Here is an 18334-nt window from a genome sequence, read left to right as displayed (position 1 = left end):
TTTATGGTGTCAGACTACAACCAGCATCACAGCAGGAAGTTTGTTTCCGAGGAGTGATAATAAAGATGTGTTGCCATGTAGCTTCTTTTTCTGATTTTATTCTACCTGATGCAGAAATGGCATCATCACCTCATTGCAAACTTCAAACTTTCTGTATGAAAAGAAGGGATCCATCACTTAATGCATGTGCAACAAATGGAGATGTCGTGTTGAGGCTGAGATCTCTAAGGAATCACCATTTTCAAATGGTACAATGAGGAATGGCAAGATATGAAGTCTGTTGGATTTTTATGGTTATTGGTCACGCCATGTGAAGACCCTAATAATGGTGCCCTGACCACAGAGTCAAACAGATGATCCAGTGGTTACATGAGTCATTTGGGATGCAGACGTCTTCATTTATTTTCTTCCCAAAACATGCTTGCACCATGCAGCAGATTCACCCCACCCCAAAACTGCGTTTTGGGCTATGGAAAGTTGAGAATATTGACTCTATTGGATAAGATGGAAAAGAAGCAGAATTGTAACTTGCAAATGTGTGCCACACCCTTGAGTTGAAGATTATGTGCCGTGTTTTGTCTTCTGTCAGTTCGCTGTTTCTCAGATCCCACTTTGGGGAAAAAAAAGTTCTCGTCAGACTGATGTTTCTTTAAGAGCACAGTTCATTACCGCCAAGGCCCTCTTCAACTCCCTCCTCCTCAGTTGTGTTGAGCAGAACCAGATGTGCGCCCCTCCAACCTTCATAGCGATCCATCTCTGATGTAGCCTGATTCTGTCTTCTTGTGTGGGTTTCAGGATGTTTTGGAGTTGGTGGGAGCGTGTATTCTGCCACACAGGAAATGCATTAATAAACACAATATGTGGGAAAATAATATGAGAATATGATTCGTTGTATACTACCTCTGTGAGAATGTTCATTTGAATGAAAAGTGAATTTCATCGTTGGTTTGAATTTTGATGATGAGTGTGTCTGCATAAGCAATCACTTAGAAAAACACTCTAGTTCTGGTGAAAGGAGGCGACTTGGAGAGAAAAGTAAAAAAGGTATATTCAAATAACCTCCCCCCCCCCTATTTTTCCCTTATTACTTTTCCTTTCCCAGCCTATTCAGGCATAATTTTAATTGTTCCTCAAAAAACTATAGAACGTGGCCTCGAAGGAAATGTAATTACCCAACCTAATACAAGGGTTCTTATTTATGTGTTCCGCCAGTGTCACCTAGGACCCCTGCATACTTTAAGGACAATTTCACTGCACTTTTGGGATGGGAATTAAAGTTGGAACCTTTTTTTGACGTCTGTTTGTTTGCGATACATCTCTCAGACACCAAAGGAATCATCTGTTATTACCTCGCAAATGATTTCTTTTTCCCATTTGTAGAATCTCATTTCTAAGCTGCCCGGCTCAAACTGTAATGAATACGTTTTATTCCAAAACTGCTGTCGTTTATTTGTCATCTTCCAGTTGTGGATGTTTGTAATGAACGAGGTGGGTCTTAAATAAAACATCTCCAGGGAAATAAAGGAATATAACTGTAGCTAATGCGTGGCAATGCAACTTTTAAATCCTTGGAAATGGGTTTTCGTGGAGGGATGATGTGGTGGGTGGATGAGAAAGATCCAGGACGAAATTGGAGATACTGAGCAGAAACATGGGGGCAGACAAACACTTGGGGCCCTATAGAAATATCTCCCTTTTATGCACTGACATATCAGTTTTTCCAAATCCTTTCATGAACCTCATCGAGTTTGGTTCTAGCTCTAGTCTTTTCCTCTTTAATGACTGCTAGTATTCAGGCAAACATAGTTCAGTCTGGTCCATATTTATTTCAGTCTGTTTGTCTCTACATCCTTGATCATTTTGATGGTGCTTGATTTAACATCATCTGTCAAGATGGTGAACATGCTGTTCTGGATAACATTTCTTCTATTGCCTTGAGGATACAGCCACAGTTTCAGTCCTCAATTCCCTCCACTTTTCTGTCTCTTTATAAGGCACATTTGTATTACAAGGATCCCTACTGGAGTTCTTTGCTTCTCTATAATCTGACTTTGCATTTGAAAAACTTTTTAAAAAGTCACCGTCAGCTAAATGAATTTTGTGTTTTTGTGTTTGTGTTTCTTCTAGGCTTTGTATTTATTCCTTGTTTGTGTGTAATCGTAAAAGCTTATGTAAAAACTCAACAATGCGACTTAAAACAAACTCTGGAATTGATGTAAAATGGAGCACAATTGGTGCTATGTAAAATAGTTCCCTATTATTTTGTACGACTACCCCCTTAGCAATTGATATCACTCTCTTGCAGTGGTATCTCACTGCTCTATTCATTGTGATGTCGATCAACTCAAAGCATGAATAAAAATGTCACACCTCCTCCTCAATGGCTACCCTAAACATTTTAAACTCAAAATAGAGTCAAGAAAAACTTTTATACATAAGGCAAAGTTACAAAGTTCAGCACAGTGCAGCAGGCATTTTTTTTCCTGCATGCCTTTGGCCTCATAAACACACTGATTAAGTGTGTGTGTGTCTCTCGTTCTGTGTGTGTGCATGAGATTATGTGTGTGTGTGCCTCTGATCCAGTGACACGAAGCAGAAGAGGTCTGGTCTGCTTTGCTCCCAGCAGATGAAGAGACAGCGATAGAAGACCGGGAGAGAGAGAGGGAGGTGGTGTCTTGTGTTTTTGGGAAATGGGTCAGGAGGAAGTGTGTGTGTTTGTGTGTAGTACAGCTGAGGCCATATTCACAGTCAGAGTGGGAATTAGCTGTGTGTTAATGTGTGTGTGTGTTTGTGATGGTGCATAACTTAATTCCACAGGGAAACTGAAGCAACATTGCCTCTGTTTCCTGTCCTAATTGCTTAAAGCCCTCCGCAAATAAGCTGACACACGCACACATACACTCATTTGAAAATCCTGTGTAGAAAAAGAGCTTATGCAGCAACTTTGAACATTAACATATTTTGACAGAATAGTTAATTCCCTTTTCGCAGCACTTGCTCATGTTCAGTGTTTCTCTGATGATTCCGTCGCTTAAATATCTTTCGTTACACTCTTCTGATTCTTTCCTCGTCTTTTGCTTCCTCCCGCTTTGTGTTGTTTCTCTTTGTCAACCATATCCTTACATAATCAGCAGCAGGGATATGTGAGTCAGTGATACATAGCACACAGGGCTGAAATGCAATTTAGTGGTTATTTTAGATCTACCATGTAAGCCCATAACCTATCCTTATAGTATTTTTAGTCTCATTGTCAGGATATCGATGAGGTCAACATGCCTGCCATACTCTGGGTTGGTCAGGTCAGGACAGATGTTCTCCATTCTCTTGGACAAATGGTGTCACAAGGGGGATAGCTTGTGACACCATTTACATGCAGTGCAGTTAAAATCGAACTGCGAGTAGCTCACGTTTGTGACGTAGGATCAGTAGAGGAAGAGCTCATGACGTTGACAATGGGTTTGTTATGCAGATATTGGGTTTATGTGTTCACCGCAAACATTGAACATCAAGAGCCGATGATCCATGCAGTCAAGTTGTCTGACAACAACTTATGTTATTTGATCTTCTTCACATCTGAGAAGCAATTTGTTTATTTCCGCAGAGTAGCTGAAGCTTGTGTAGCCGCATACCACCCAGTCTGATCATAGTCCAGCTAAACCGATACATGCTTAGCTTAGATACTAACTGCATTATCCAGGTAGTGCAGTCCAACTAAGAGAAATTCATATTTTTTTCCCGTAGACAGACTAGGCTTTGCATTTTAAAAGCCGTTATGTAGCTGTGCTCTGCAATGCGTCAATTTTACATATGTGTTGAATTGTGCCTGTGAGGTGGTGAGTGAAAATGAGGCATTAGTTCTTTTCAAGGCAACCAAATTCTAGTGTCAGGGAGTGCCGAAGGTGTGTTTTTTTAGTTGCTATGGACAGTAGTTTTGCCTGAACTTAATGTAGTAAATGTGAAAATGAGACTTACTCTATCTTACTCTGTGAGTACTTTATTTTCACCTAACTTAATCTCAGAAAAATGATTCAGTGAATATTGTTGTTTATGTTTACACCTGTGACGCCCACAGTTCCAGTCCCTGGAAGGTGAAGTGAAATCAAGCATGTGTGTGAGATGCACAGATGGCTTGCAGACACATGCGACCTGGTTTTGTGCAAAAGTTCTATGTTCAGGTGAAGAAAGTACAAGAATCCCTCCAGTCGTGTGAAAAAGTGGATTATCCTTCACAGATTAATCAGATTCGTCTTTCATGGGGTTTCAAAGCGGGGCATGGTGGTCCAAACTGTAAACACAAGATTCTAGGAGCGATAAGGAGTGAATGCTTTTCACTCACAAAACTTCTGTATGATCCATATTTGATGGGATCTGACTTCTTGTCAGTCTTGCAAATGTGCTAGGTACTTCATGTAGATCTGGTCACATTTCATTCCCCACCAGTCCGCCTGCTCCACATTAACCTTCCTTCATCCTCCTCCTGAGCCACACCTATCCTCCTTATGTCTTCATTTACCATCTATGTAGCTCAGTGGTTGCCCCCTCTTTTACCTACTTCCATCACCCATATTTTTTATTCATTTTGTTCCCCATCTCTCCCATCCATGTCTCCAAACTATCAAGCCTCTTTAAGTTTGTCTCTAAGCTTATCCACATGAATTGTCCCTCTGATGAACTCATGTCTTATGTTGTGGTTTTGGAGTCACTCATAATGACAACCCTAAGGAACTTGATCTCTGCCACTTCTAACGCTGCTTCCAGCCTTTCCTCACTCACTTAACTACAGATCATCTCTACTTTCCTATAAGACTTCCCTTTCATTCTTGCTCGTACTCTACTATTGTTCATCACCCCTGTCAACTGTCTCCACCCGCTGCCGCTGCCTGCACTCTCCTCTTCACTTCTGTTGACCTCTGTCATTCTGGATGACTGACCCAATTACTTGCCATTGCAGTGTGAGTCAAAACCCAAAAGATAAAAACAAAGAAATACAGAGGCGTCAATTAAAAAATGCCCCCAGTGTCTCCTTAGCATGATGACCTACATGAAGTCATGATTCGTGAACAATAGAGGAGTCTCATTTGTGCACTTTATTCATGTTGACATTAAGTAGTGACCAACTGGAGATGGCCTCTAAGCTTGCTGAACTCATGTTTCATTCATTACTATAGTGATAGACTTACCATGCTGGCTTGTTGAAAAGTTCATTTACTGGGACAGCATTTCTGTTTTTTCAACCACATATATTTAACTGATTCAATGGAGAAGCTAAAACTTCAATAGTGATTTTTACAGCACAGCTTACTTCTCTCTCTCTCTCCCACATCTGAGGACAAGAGAGGCCTGTGAAAACACTTGATTTACGTATTATGTATTTTTGGTTCCAACTGACCCGCAGCTTAATCAAAGATTAGGCATTTATTCATCGATAAATATTTGTCCACCAGACTGACAGTGGTGTCAACACACCACCAGTTATTGCTCACTGCAGTATATCGCTTTTGTCCAAATCTTTACAAAGGGCCAATACCAAGGGTGTTCAAACTGTTCTAGAGGGGGCAGCAGTGGGTGCAGTTTTTTTTTTGTTCCAACCCATCAGGTACGCACAGTTTAACTAATCAGGTGTCAGCTGTAATGAGCAGCACCAGGCTGAGAGTCAACTGATAACAGTCTCTAGACACCTGGTAGGTGAAGCTGTTTGTGCTAGTTGGGTTGGAACAAAAACCTACTGCTGCCCTTGAGGACCAGTTTGGACACTCCTGCCATAAACAGGTCTTGCTGTACACCCCAGCTGCTACATGTCATCTTTATCCATCACATGTATGAGTGATCAACCAACATATGTGTTACAAATGGGTCATTGAGTATAAAAGGAAAGCTGTCATTGAGTCAGTGGACCCCATAACTAGTGTGGAAGTTGCGTAACTGCCATCCCTACTTCGTTCTTCAGTTATTTCAGTTGGTTGTTAGACTTGTATTTGTCTGGGAATAAATGTTTGCTTTCTGTTTTAAACTAAGTTGTTTCCCAATATTTCTCTTTGGTTACATAACTGTGCTATCAAGAATATAAAATCCATTATAGTAATGAAGTGTATTTGGAGTCTCTGATATATTTTCCTTTGGTTTCGAGCCAAATCTGATGAAGTTATGGTTTGAATTTCTTCCTGCTGGGGAGTTTATTTGTTAAGACCTGAGAAAGATTTGTGCTTTCCAAAACGCAGCTGCCAAGTGATTATGAATATATTTTTTTAATGATTAAAAATCCCCAAAACATACCTCTGGACCTACAGTTCTGTTTGTGGAGCAGGCATTGTCCATCCGCTAGTCTTTGTGCAAGTCTCGCAGTGTGTTTGAAGCGGTGTGTGTTTTTTGGGTATTCAGCTCTGCGGTCACAAAAGATCAGAGGGCACCTCGGCATACAATCTGGACCCGCTGAGCTAGTGCCCATGTGATTTTTTTTTTTTTTTTTGTCATTACCGTCCAACATCTGTCTCACATTCTAGCCAGGGTATGCTTCTATGCTTCGGTTTGGCGACACATTTGTAAGAGAAACGGCTGAAGCAGGTGGGATTAAAGAGTCATAGGATCAGGCAGATTGACAGAACTAGAGAGTAAAGCAGTCAAATCAGCAACTGGCAAGGAGATGAGGTCGGTGGTGAAAAATGTCAACAAATCTTAAAACATTGTAAAATATTGAATGTGTGACGGAAAGAGTTCCTCTTAAAATGACTATCACAGTCAACCTCATGCCTGGCTATCAGCCCATTTCCTTATTCACTGTTTGGAGACGTGCCAGCTCAAGTGAAGAGAAGGGCTGGAAGAGAGAATACAGGAGGAGGTCAGCAATGGGTGAGCTGGAGTGAAGAAAGAACCATCAAACCACTGAAAATGTCATTAATGCATGGAAATATTTCTAATATTTTTAGAACTTGGTGAGTTGCAAGTCCCGTCGTTACAGATTTGAATTTAATAGTATGGAGATTAAAAATATATATTTTTTATCATTACAAAAAATGTGCTGCATCAAAAAATAGTCATAACAGAATTTGGCTCTCAATGGCTTCAGGTTTTTGACCTTCTAATATCCTGATGCCTGAATAAGGGTCATGTCACTGCGTCGGCCGTATGTACTTGTAGACTTTCACTTCTACTACTGCGATTCATCAAAGTATTGCTACTGATTGCTCATAATTTTTGTCTTGTGATGTTTCAACTGGCCTATGTGCTTGAGTATTTCCCCCCAAGGTCACGGGGTGTAAATATGCTATATATTCTAAGAGTGCTATACATGATACTTTAATTAAAAAGTATGATTGACAATAATTATAGCAAGTACACTGCGGCTCGTGTACTCTAAAGCATACTTGTTTGATACTTCTTTGGACTGAATTGGAACATTTTAAATACACATATTATTTTTAGTGTTGGTGTTCTGATTGTTTGATTTCTCTTTTCACTTGTACCTACTTCTTGTACTACTACTTATACTTTTCATTGAGTACATTTAGGTAGAAGCATGTAGAATTGAAGTGTACGCAGTTTTTAGTGTAAGGTAATTATACACATAGTAAAGATTTGTCTTTCCAGAACTTGGGCTTCCTCCCAGAAAACAGTGCTCACCCTAAATCATCTATAGGTGTGAATGTGTGAGCGATGGACCTGTTGGGCTACGCTGGCTCTACAGGTACATGTACAGCTATTGAATATGTTTGACTTAGGGCTGGGCGATTTGGAAGAAATGTCAAATTAATAAATTTTTTTAAATATATCACAATTTGGATTTTAACATAAAACAAATTGATACTAATTTGCAAGTTTATGGTCAGTGCAAACGGACCATTTAACTCTTATAAAATAGTCCTAAGAGAAGGAAAAGTCACACAATTTAGGCCAAAAAAACTTTCATAAATGCAGTGAAAAAAAACTGAACATTATAATTTAAATAGTTGAGATGGCGATATGACTTGTGATAAATCAGAAAATACTCAAGGTTGCATTCAGTTCCTAATTTACCTTCTACTGGGCCATGTTATTTTGGTGTTGGGAGTTTCCAGACCTATCTTTAACATTCATTATCACCTCGCTCCAGAGCCATAATCATTCTTTCAGTGTTTACATTTTGGAGCGCATTTATTTTGGCATTTAGTTTTAATCCAATTATTAAATAGTGAAGTAAACCTTGACGCCCTATGTGTGTAAATAAAGCTTTGGAATCAAACATCACTTCAGCTGTTAGCTCCTACCTTAGAGATGCAGTCTTTGGTGTCACAGGTCAGACAAGGAACATTCCATCATTCTGCTGTGAAGGTGGATGCTCAAGTTTAAAAATGACTTTGAAAATGAAAAAAAAAAAAAGAAAAAAAATGAAGTTGTGCTTTTGAACGGCTTGTTTGCTCCCACTGTGAGCATGTGTGGGAGGACGATGCGAGCATAGCTGAGAACTCTAATTTATAGAATATGAACTTGAGGATCCATATGTTCTCCTCACTTTGGAAGTTGGTCTACACATTCTAATTCTAGATGATCTAAAATTGTCACCCGTAATTTGACTGCAGATTTGTCTCTTACTGTGGTGAGATATAATTTGCTGTCTAAGTTGTTTTCTTCCAACTCTAGTGTGACGTCTAAATCGCGTTGGCGATCTTGTCTGGATTCTTCTGTTACTTTGCATTTCTTTCGGAATGCTGTTGATTAAAAACAGAACTAAATCAAGTCGATTCCTGCAAGGTGGTTTTCAGTCCCTGTTGAATTATTCTTCATTTCTGTCGGTTTTACTGCGGCACGTTCATTTTCAAGTGTTCCCACACGACAAATATCTGCTGTCTTTTATTTACTGTTTTCAAAGCACTATCTGATGATGGAAGAAAACATTGTTGATCGATTTACCGCCATCTGGATGTTTTGACGTTGCGTGTCTCACATATGGTCGTGCACGCACGTGCGCACACACACATGATCACACACTATTCAGCTGTGTAATCTGGAAGCATATGGTTCTTTGAGATAGAGTGGAGACAGACCGGGCCATTCTGTTGGATTGCACTGAGGACCTCGACAATGTCAGAAGTGCTGCCAAACAAACTCCACGACACACACACGCGCACTCATGCACGCACAGACGTGCAAAAACACATTAACTGCCTGATTTTGATGAATGATAAAAGATGTGATTCACTGTCTGGTGAGTACAGTTGTCATCTGAGAGAGTGTGAGTGAAGATACCTGTATTACCAGGGGCTTATTCAGCAACATTTGGGCTGCCGTCTGATTGTTACACACGCAGTGTTGCCAGCATTTTGTCTGAATCTCATTACCAAGCCTCTTTCAGTATCTCCTCAAACAGAAAATCATTTCTTTTTCAAATGTGCTGTGAGATCGAGCATCAGCGTCATTACTGGCAAGAAACCAAAGCTTTCCCTCGTATTATCTCAAATGAAATTGTCTTAAGTTTAATTCACACCCTGATGAAGGGCGCTATTTCAACTTTTTGCTATTATTCCATGCGGCAGTATGCTTCACAGACTGTGAATTAATTTGCCTTAATGAAGTTGATTTGCTGTGCTGTGAATATAAGTGTGACTCATTCACGTCCACAGGCTTTTCTCCAGACTAACCGCTGCCGACCTGCAAGTGTTAGATTCAGTCATTACATTTGGGCAAATAACCAGCTTCTTTGACATTTAGCAATGATTTGAGCTAATAGAGCGGAATGGTTATTTTCCATGCCATTAATTCAACCTAATAATATGGTTTGCCGTTCCTATCTTAATAAACCCAGATGTTTCTGTAAGCAAAAGAATTAAATCTCACAGTTTGTCTGCCCTTCTTTACGTGTTCCTTACTCGGTCCATCATCCAGCTTCTGTTTGGGATGACGGTTGTGCTGTCTGTAATCTGTAAGCTTGTTCTGGTGGACCTGGCCAAGATGCAATATCCTTAGGTACTGCAGTAGGGATGGACCATATGGACAAAAAATACATATCATGAGAAATTAAAAAAATAATTATCATGGTAAATACATTTTCATTCTATTCCATGTGTTGGGCACACTACAGTCTCTCTTGAAACTGCTTTATGATGAAACATATTAGTGGAGTTTGTCTCCAACATTATCATTTTTTCAAAATATAATAGTTAAGTGTAGAGCAATGCAGTTTTTCACATCTCTCCTAGAACCCAGTCCTGCCTGACTGCTTCTGCCAGTATTATTTCGGGGTTAAATTGTGCTGTCGGTCTGCTGTCCCCAATGCCTCTCATGTCTGTCTCATGTCTACTTTAACTATGGACCCATTTGGACACATTTCCGAGATGGTAGTGAAGAAATATTAGACATATTGTGAATTATTAGTCATTTAGTCATATTCTATTCTCGAAATCAGTATTTAAACTTTTACAAACACTCCAACTATCACATGCCGGTGTCGTCTGTCAACCACCGCAGAGCTGGAGAGCATGGTCTCACATGTCCAGTGCAGCGAGTGTGCTGTGTGTATATCAGATTTATCATGAGATGCAAAATTCTCATTGTGGGGATTGTTTTTGGTGGTATATTGTATACAATAAGTTATTGCCCATCCCTATTAGGTACCAGTTACTACATTCATTGCTCAAATAAAAACAATGAGCTTAGCTGATTAGCCCTCATAAAACTGTCTTCTGCACCGTTTCACTCTTTTTATTCCACAGATATATTTAAAAAAAAAGAAAAGAAAAAGTCAACCGCATGAGGAGTTTCGAGGGAAAACCCGGAACTTGCAGTGAAACATGATTCAGTGTCTGCCTGTAATAATAGTCTTCCTTCCCTGACCTGTAATCTGAGTTTGACCCTCGGGCCACACATCGATTTTAGTTTGAGCGGAATCACCGCTTTGGATTTAGGATATCAAATGACTGACATTCCCAATTGCATGGACGTGTGACAGAATATGCCAAATTTGTCCCCGCTAACAGCCATTTCTGTCTTTCTCCCAGGAGTTTGTTCATGTCATCCGACACAAACAGGCCTGGAATCTGAACAGGTAAGAAGTGATTGCCTGTATATGTGAACGCTTTTAAAATGTCATTGAAATTCCCTGCCACCTTTTGCTGTATATTCTAATATCTCAAGCTGCTGCTGATTTAAAAGCTGTGTGAAAACTCCAAAACGCCTTCAGCTGTTTATTTTGCCGTCTTTGTGTGTGGCATTGTGTCCGTCGGTGGGCGAGGCAGGGGGTGTAGGGGTTAATTGGAGACTGGGGGCAATTTGAAAGAAATGAATTCTTCCTCAGACGCAGCCGCTTCTCAAACAAACACTCTTATCATATATCAGCCAATTACTGTCACTTTAACACACACCCTTTGTATTATATTGCTTTCCTTGATCAGTACTCCCGCCAGAAAAAAAATTCTTAAAGACTTGGTAGGGTATAATGTTTCAACTTTTGCTTTGATAATGAACCATAACATTCGTGTTTACTGATGGACCTGTTTCTTCATCAACCAAAATAAGCTCTGAAGCTAACCAAAGATGAACCCCCAAAAATACTACACTGTAGTTCTTAGTAAGGGATGTATCAATGAACTTTGTTTCAAAAAGGGAATGGAAACTAGCGTGTCTACGCTGCAAAAGCAGCTAATGAGAGCTACTGATTCCTTTATTTTTTGGACGCTATTTTGTCCCCTAGTGAATTGCGTTCTTCAATTAGAAAAGCATAGGCTCATTTGAATAAATAATTTGAAAGATATTGAATGATTTTGTGTGATAAGCAATTGAGAGCAAAAGAGCACGATCAAGAGAGCACTGCATTTATGAAAGTTTCCACTCCAGATGTTTTCAAAAGTTTCAGATTCGGGTGGCTAACAAACACTGCACCCGACCCCAAAAAACAGCGATGGATCTGAACACCTGAGAAAGGCTGGTCATCTAGCTCGGTGAAATTAATAATTATTTCTTATCATTCTGAATGTCACGCTTGGACCAGTGGGTGTTGCTAAGCATCAGCTGCGCGAACAGCCTTCTGCTGAGGAACCGGTGGTCTCACTTTCATGAGCCCAAAAAACTCTAAAACTTTAAATGGCACGTTTAATTTTAAGGCGCTTCCATTTTCCCGTGCATGTGCTTCAGGATTCAAACTTTAGGTGACAGATTGAAAGAAGCTCCACAGCACATATGCCGCTGCCTTGTGAGCAGCGAGTAGGGAGGAGTGGACGCATCACAACTGACGGGATTTCATCACAGCACCGGCTGTCACACGTGATCTGTTGTTGTGATCGGCAGAGCGGCATTAACCGATCACGCTGAAATTGGACGATCATGATGGGTGACCGATCGATCAGAGCATCCCTTTTGACAACACATTATATTCATTCAAATAGCCTCACATTTAGGTAGTACAGTACTGGTCAGTGCTATTATGGGTCTAAGTGCGGATAAATGTGTTATGCTGTTCTATATGTACACTGAAATACAATAGTAATGGAAGCTGTGTCGCCTTCTTGTGAAGCCCATTGTGTTTCTCATGAGTCATGGCTCTGTCATTGTTGTGTTGATTTGTTATGATTATGAAGAAGCCTAAAACCGTTCACTCGTGCTTTTTAAAAGCTGTTTACTTCATAAGTTGTCTGAAACTCATTTTAGACTTCAGCAAAGAAAACCAACATCTGGGGACGTTACAGTGTTATTAATTCAGTTTGCCTTTTAGAGTGTCAAAAATAACGCCGACCAAGGCTTTTCTTTTTAACAAGTTCTATTCAGAAATCTTCAGATGGATTCAAACTTTCCTCACAAACCATTAAACTTTCAGACATGAAAGTCATGAGATAATAAGTTTTTGTGACAGCACTTCCAGTTTAAGCGACAGAAATGGCTCCATCCGCCCTTGAGGAAGTATTTTGCAAGAAAAACGTATTACAACAGACTCAAACCATGAGTCAACATTAGTCCCTACCCAGCAACTACTCCAGACCCGGAGTTCAACTCGACAGTGTGTCCGGTCGATTTTAATGCTTGTCTGATCTGAATAAACGCTTTCTATGATCAACTTCTGTCCACTCGCAGTCTGCCAACTTGCATTAAAGCGTGTCATTTCACTGTGTGCGCATGCTTTCTGTGCTGTCTCTCATCCATCATCATCTTCACTCTCTACATCACGTTTCCAATCTGGCTGATCCAGTCTGTCCTTTTTTAAATAGTTTTTGTTCCTATAAGGGAAATCATTTTCTCTGCCATCACATGGCGCTTGTAGCTTGTCACTCTTAGCTGTTATTGAAACAACTGTGTGAGTCTTCAGTGCGAGATAGCTATTTCCTTGTGTGACATCACCCTTGTTCATATTTGATGGACCCTGACTTCAGCGATCTTCTCCAAACTGATTAGATTCCCTTGTTTTCTGTTATCAGCACATTTCTTTCCCCCATAAGTTATTTCCAGTAACAATGATGGATGTCCTTTGCAACAAACAGTAATGTGGTTTAGGCCCACATTAATACTTTCAAGACATGAGTTTTTATTTTATTTAACTTTGTTTACGCTTTCATTTTTAGTGCAAAAGAAATACATATTATCCATTGTTTGATTACATAAAGTAATATATTCAGGGCAAAATGAGATTACTGTCTTAGGGCCATGTTGTTTAGTTCATCCTCAACGCATGAACAGGTTTTAACAAGAGAAGACTAATGTGCCCTGCAAAACAGCAGACCTCTGTGAAAGAACAATGGCTTGTCCAATTTTAGTCAACTGCAGTGGAGCAAATTTAAAGTATAGTAAATGTTCCTTTGCAGTTTTAACTAGCTTTCTTCCATCCTCAGATATTTGATCCGGGTCCTAAATAGAATCTAGCGACTGAATGCGCCAAGCATGGCGGAATTAGTCACAGAAACGGATGGAAACTGAAGAAAAGCGGTGGCAAGAAACCCTATCGCACAGAGAAAGCCAGGATTGTCCATGCTGGAAAGAATGAAGAGAATGGATTCAGGGAGGGAGTGAAGAGTGAATAAGACTTGAAGTTGATGACTTGGGGCAGACTTTTATCGAACGCCAACTGGCCTGGTAGTTTGTGCTTCAGGACTGTTGCCAGAGTGTGCTTGGATGTCGACGGATGGGTGCTCATGTGGGGTTTTCTTGCTTTTCTTTTCTGACTGAGCCAGCAAACTGTGGCTTTTCTTATAGCTGCGCCAATTTACCAAATTCCTGAATTGTATTGCAACTATGGCAAACTTCATGCAGCCCCAAAACAACGTCTTTTAAGAAAGATGACAACAGTCAAATGTTTAGTTTTGTCGCTGGTGCTGAACAGAGCAGATTATACCCATTTCTAGGCTTGTTTTTTCCAATATATTCCCCAACCAAGCTCTCAGAGCTGCGGTCAGCAACGCCTCCCACATGAAATCTTTTCAGTGAAAACATGGCACTCTCATCAGGAGTACTATACCTGTAAGGAGGCAGCAGCATTTTCACAATGTTATCCACCTTACTGACGTCTGTGACCAAAATCTGAATGAACTCACTTAAATCATATGTTCATAGCTGACCTGACCCATTGCAGATGGTAAGTCTGAACCCTGAACCCTGGGCAAGCTAGCAGCTGTCTATCGCAATGTGACTTCAGGTTGTGAAGAAGGCAGTTCCTCATGTTAGAAATCCGTTTGTCGAATTTGATGGTAGTTTTAGGTTGCATTTTACAGATATTGTGTTGAACGTGCCTTGAGTATTTTGCCATACTTAGATGTGACCATTTGACTTGAGCTCCTCAATATCATGTACCTTATCAGTTCTTTGGCCGTATGTGAAGAAGGACCTTGAGTGTCACATCTGGTGTGGAAGAGAAAGTTAAAATTTCAAAAGAAGAAGTGTGTTTTTTTCCATATCCTTTTAACATATGGTTTTATGATTACCTTTGTGGTTTAAATAAAGTTCATTTTGACTGCAGATCTGGACACCGCAGAGATTATCAGATGAGCTCTAAATACTATGGAGGTTACTGAGATTATGTTCTCACTTGCATTGGTGTAATACTTTATTACCACCTTAAATTAGATTTTTTTTTTTTTGCAAGTTCAGCCTTTGCTCTTCCATGAGTCAAATTTCATTTAACTGTACTCCAGCAAGCAAAGGTTCATGCTGTTGTTGCCCCGCGAGAAGTGCCAGTCTGATTCCTTTGCTTCCCCTTTGATCACCAAACCGCTGATTCAGAAGTACCTGCAGCTCCTTTGTATCATCCATTATACATTTTGGTAAAGCTGCAAACTGGGAGGAAGCAGGGCGAGTGAGAATGGTGGTTCACTCCTGCTAAGCTGTCTGCTACATGAAAGCTTTTATGGACAACAGCAGGGACCCTCCCTGTCTGCGATGGCTTTAGCTGCCTTCTTCACCGTTCTTTGACTATTATCCTCCTCATTTTCTTCCCTGAAATGGTCTAAACGGCTGCGTGCTGCAACAGGTTCAGGTTTGATGTATTTTACAGAGACCAGACAACCTCATGGATTGCAATAAAAGTCTCATTTCCCTTCTGCTTGTGAGAAACTTTTATGTGTGTTTAACACATTTGTTACACCGGAATCACATTTCTGGGACTAGTAAACAGCTTTTATATGTCTTTAAAAAAATAGACTTTACTAGTGTTTTAAGCATTAAGGCTAACTTTTTTTTTAAATGTTGAATTTGTGGTTATGGTCCTTTTCAGGGATGGGCTGTTTGTGTGCTTCCTTTTTTGTAAGACACCCTACTGGTGTCTTGATGTTGGTTCCTGATATCGTTTTCAGTATGAAGATCTATATTTTTGATCCCTTTTTTTTAACTGGTGTCTCGATGTTGGTTCCTGATATCGTTTTCCGTTTGAAGGTCTATATTTTTGTGTCAGCATTTTCTTGGCTTCATTGGAATTGCTGCGGACGTTTGGCAGTTGGAAATCCAAATTACAAGATATATTTGAAACATTGCTCAACCAAGCAAAGTTAGCTGAAACAGCATATTTGTCAGTGCACACCCAAATTGAAGGTATGATCTTATTCTTTCTTTTTTGATGATATTGAATATTTATCACTTTCATGCTGTTAGCTCCATTTCAGAGTCAGAAATGTGAATTTTGCTACGACTCATGAACTTATTTTGGAAAATAGTTGCCTCGGGAATGCTGTGTCTATCGTTTCTCGTGTTGTGGGTCAGTTGGAACCCAAAGTCAGTGTAATATCTCTTTAACTGGAGCGCATGCCGGACAAGCAGGGACTCTTCTTGATAGCATTTGAACCAGACAAGATGCAAGATGATGGCTTGTAATTATCATTTCATTAGCGTGCGTGTGTTTTGTGATTGTCTCCTGATGCAGGCTACTCAATGTGCACCCATCCACAACATGATTAGTGTGAACAAAGGACACTTTTCTTCTTTCTTTGATGTTTCAAATCCCTTTCCGTTCCACCGCAATCTCACAACATGGCCAGGGATTTTTCCAGCCATTGAATGGTGTTCTTTTCAGAGTCACATAATGGCGTGAAAACAGGTCTGTTTGAAAACATCACAGACCCACCTATTTCGTCATGTTGCATTCTGAATACATGTTTAATGCCTGTTATGTGTGTTAACAGGTACAAGCAGGAGTCAAACCCGATGCTCAGGGGCCAAATCCAGCCCGCCAGAGCTTTTAATATTTATAGTTTTCCCAGAATGAGATGATGATTGAGTGCACCCGAACTCCATTAGAGTGCCTCCAATACATGTCATTATCATGACCTACAAACATAGTTGTCTGTCCTCCAGCTGGGTGTTCCTGAAAGCGGAGATCTCAAATGTTCTTCCGAAAACAAAAACACTGACAACGATGGAAGGGATTTCATGAAAGATGCTGAAACTGTGCTTCAAGATGTGTTGTTAGGAGGAGGATTTAGTAATTTGGAGTTTAAACACTGTTTGAAACGGCGGCTGACTGATTGAGGGCCAGTTGTAGACCACCTTTATTTTTCTTTTGCCTGGGACTTGGACCATGTTTTTTGCACCTTCAGCAAGAGAGTCTGACGTCCCTGATTTAGCTTCACAAGCATTCAAGTCAGAGTGTCCAAGGTTTCAGGTGAAAAAAAAAACTTTGGACAACTTTGGAAGTTCTATCAGCAGTCAGATTCGTCCGTGATTCAAACCAAGAGCAACAAAACAGCCACCAAACTCTTTGTCCCCTGAGAAACTTGGATGCATATGTTGTATGTCTATATATCTTTTTTTTTTGCATGTGTCTTTTATATATCCATTGAGTTCTAAACAGGTGTTGTTTTAGTCTGATCCAACACTTGTGTAGATGATGAACGGGAGTTAAGTCATCAAACATTTGTGAAAAAAGTGGCAAGCCAGGACAAAGGCTTTTAGTGGTTTTTACTGGGCTGATCCATTTGTGCCATCGTGGAAGGCAAGTGTTCTGGATGAGTGGCTAAGGTCTGATGGTTCAGCCAAGAGGGAGTGCTACTCTAGACGTGAAATAACTTTTGAACAGGACAAAGTCACCTGGTGTTGTGCGGCATAGTTGGAGTAGTGACCATAATCGCCACTCTATGTAACAGTATCCAATTGGTTGCCTTAAATGCTACCCGGCTCAAACTTTGGACATGCCTTCAATTTTTATTTATTTATTTTAAATAGTCCATTTAGCTATTTGGGCATCTGAATATGGTATTGAATACTACCATGTTGAGTAAATACGGAGGGAGGAGTTACACATATGAGATTGGCCTCCATTGTTGAGGCGTTAAACATTTCTGATTTATTTAGTTTGTGTTTCAGAATCTAGGTACACGTGAATGTCACACTGGTTGTTCAAGTCACACAGTTTACGGATAGGAAAAACATTAATACCTCAGGACAAACTTATGCAATGGTGTAATTATTCATAAATGTGTTCATTTTACATTGTATAATGAAGATGCTCATTTAATTCTGAATAAATAGGTGTGCTTTTCAATATGGTAGTAGATTAAACGGCTTGAACTGTTGCCATCCGTTGGATTTGTCAACAAGGAAAATGACTGGCTTATATAGCACGTTTTAAAACCTGCAATGATGTTTAAGACCGTAGCTGATCTATATGATTTTAATAACAATATTATTTACCTGAGCATAAAGCAGAAACCTTCACCCCTTTGTTTGTCTGATGTGACTCATATTCTCTTAAAACTGTGCATCCATGAGTGTTTTATTCTGTGTATATATATGTGTGTGTGTGTCTGGACCATTGCTGGGGTTTGTGATAAGAAAGTGTTTTTTCATCATAAAGCACTGATACCACTTGTGTTTGGAGTGTTTTTTTCCCTTTTGTCGAGATATTCTTCCACGGTATATGGGAGATTTAATGGAAGAATAAAATTATTCTCTCAAGATG

The 18334-nt window shown here is 40.0% G+C and overlaps 1 protein-coding gene across 6 annotated transcripts in view; it reads left to right on the top strand.

Annotated features, from left to right (window-relative positions):
• Nucleotides 1-18334, top strand: part of plxnb2a.1 (plexin b2a, tandem duplicate 1) — a 130530-nt gene that overhangs the window by 56305 nt on the left and 55891 nt on the right. For 4 of the 6 annotated variants that reach the window (XM_053863930.1, XM_053863932.1, XM_053863933.1 and 1 more), the window contains one exon: nt 10968-11014. The exons of the other annotated variants lie outside the window; for them this stretch is intronic. The gene's annotated coding sequence lies outside the window, so the exon portion shown is untranslated. The remainder of the gene's footprint in view (nt 1-10967; nt 11015-18334) is intronic. 6 annotated transcript variants of the gene reach the window in all.

This window comes from Synchiropus splendidus, chromosome 4 (assembly GCF_027744825.2).
Source record: "Synchiropus splendidus isolate RoL2022-P1 chromosome 4, RoL_Sspl_1.0, whole genome shotgun sequence".
NCBI classification, from domain to species: domain Eukaryota; kingdom Metazoa; phylum Chordata; class Actinopteri; order Syngnathiformes; family Callionymidae; genus Synchiropus; species Synchiropus splendidus.
Note: the sequence above shows the minus strand (reverse complement) of the source record. Positions and strands in the feature narration are given on the sequence as shown.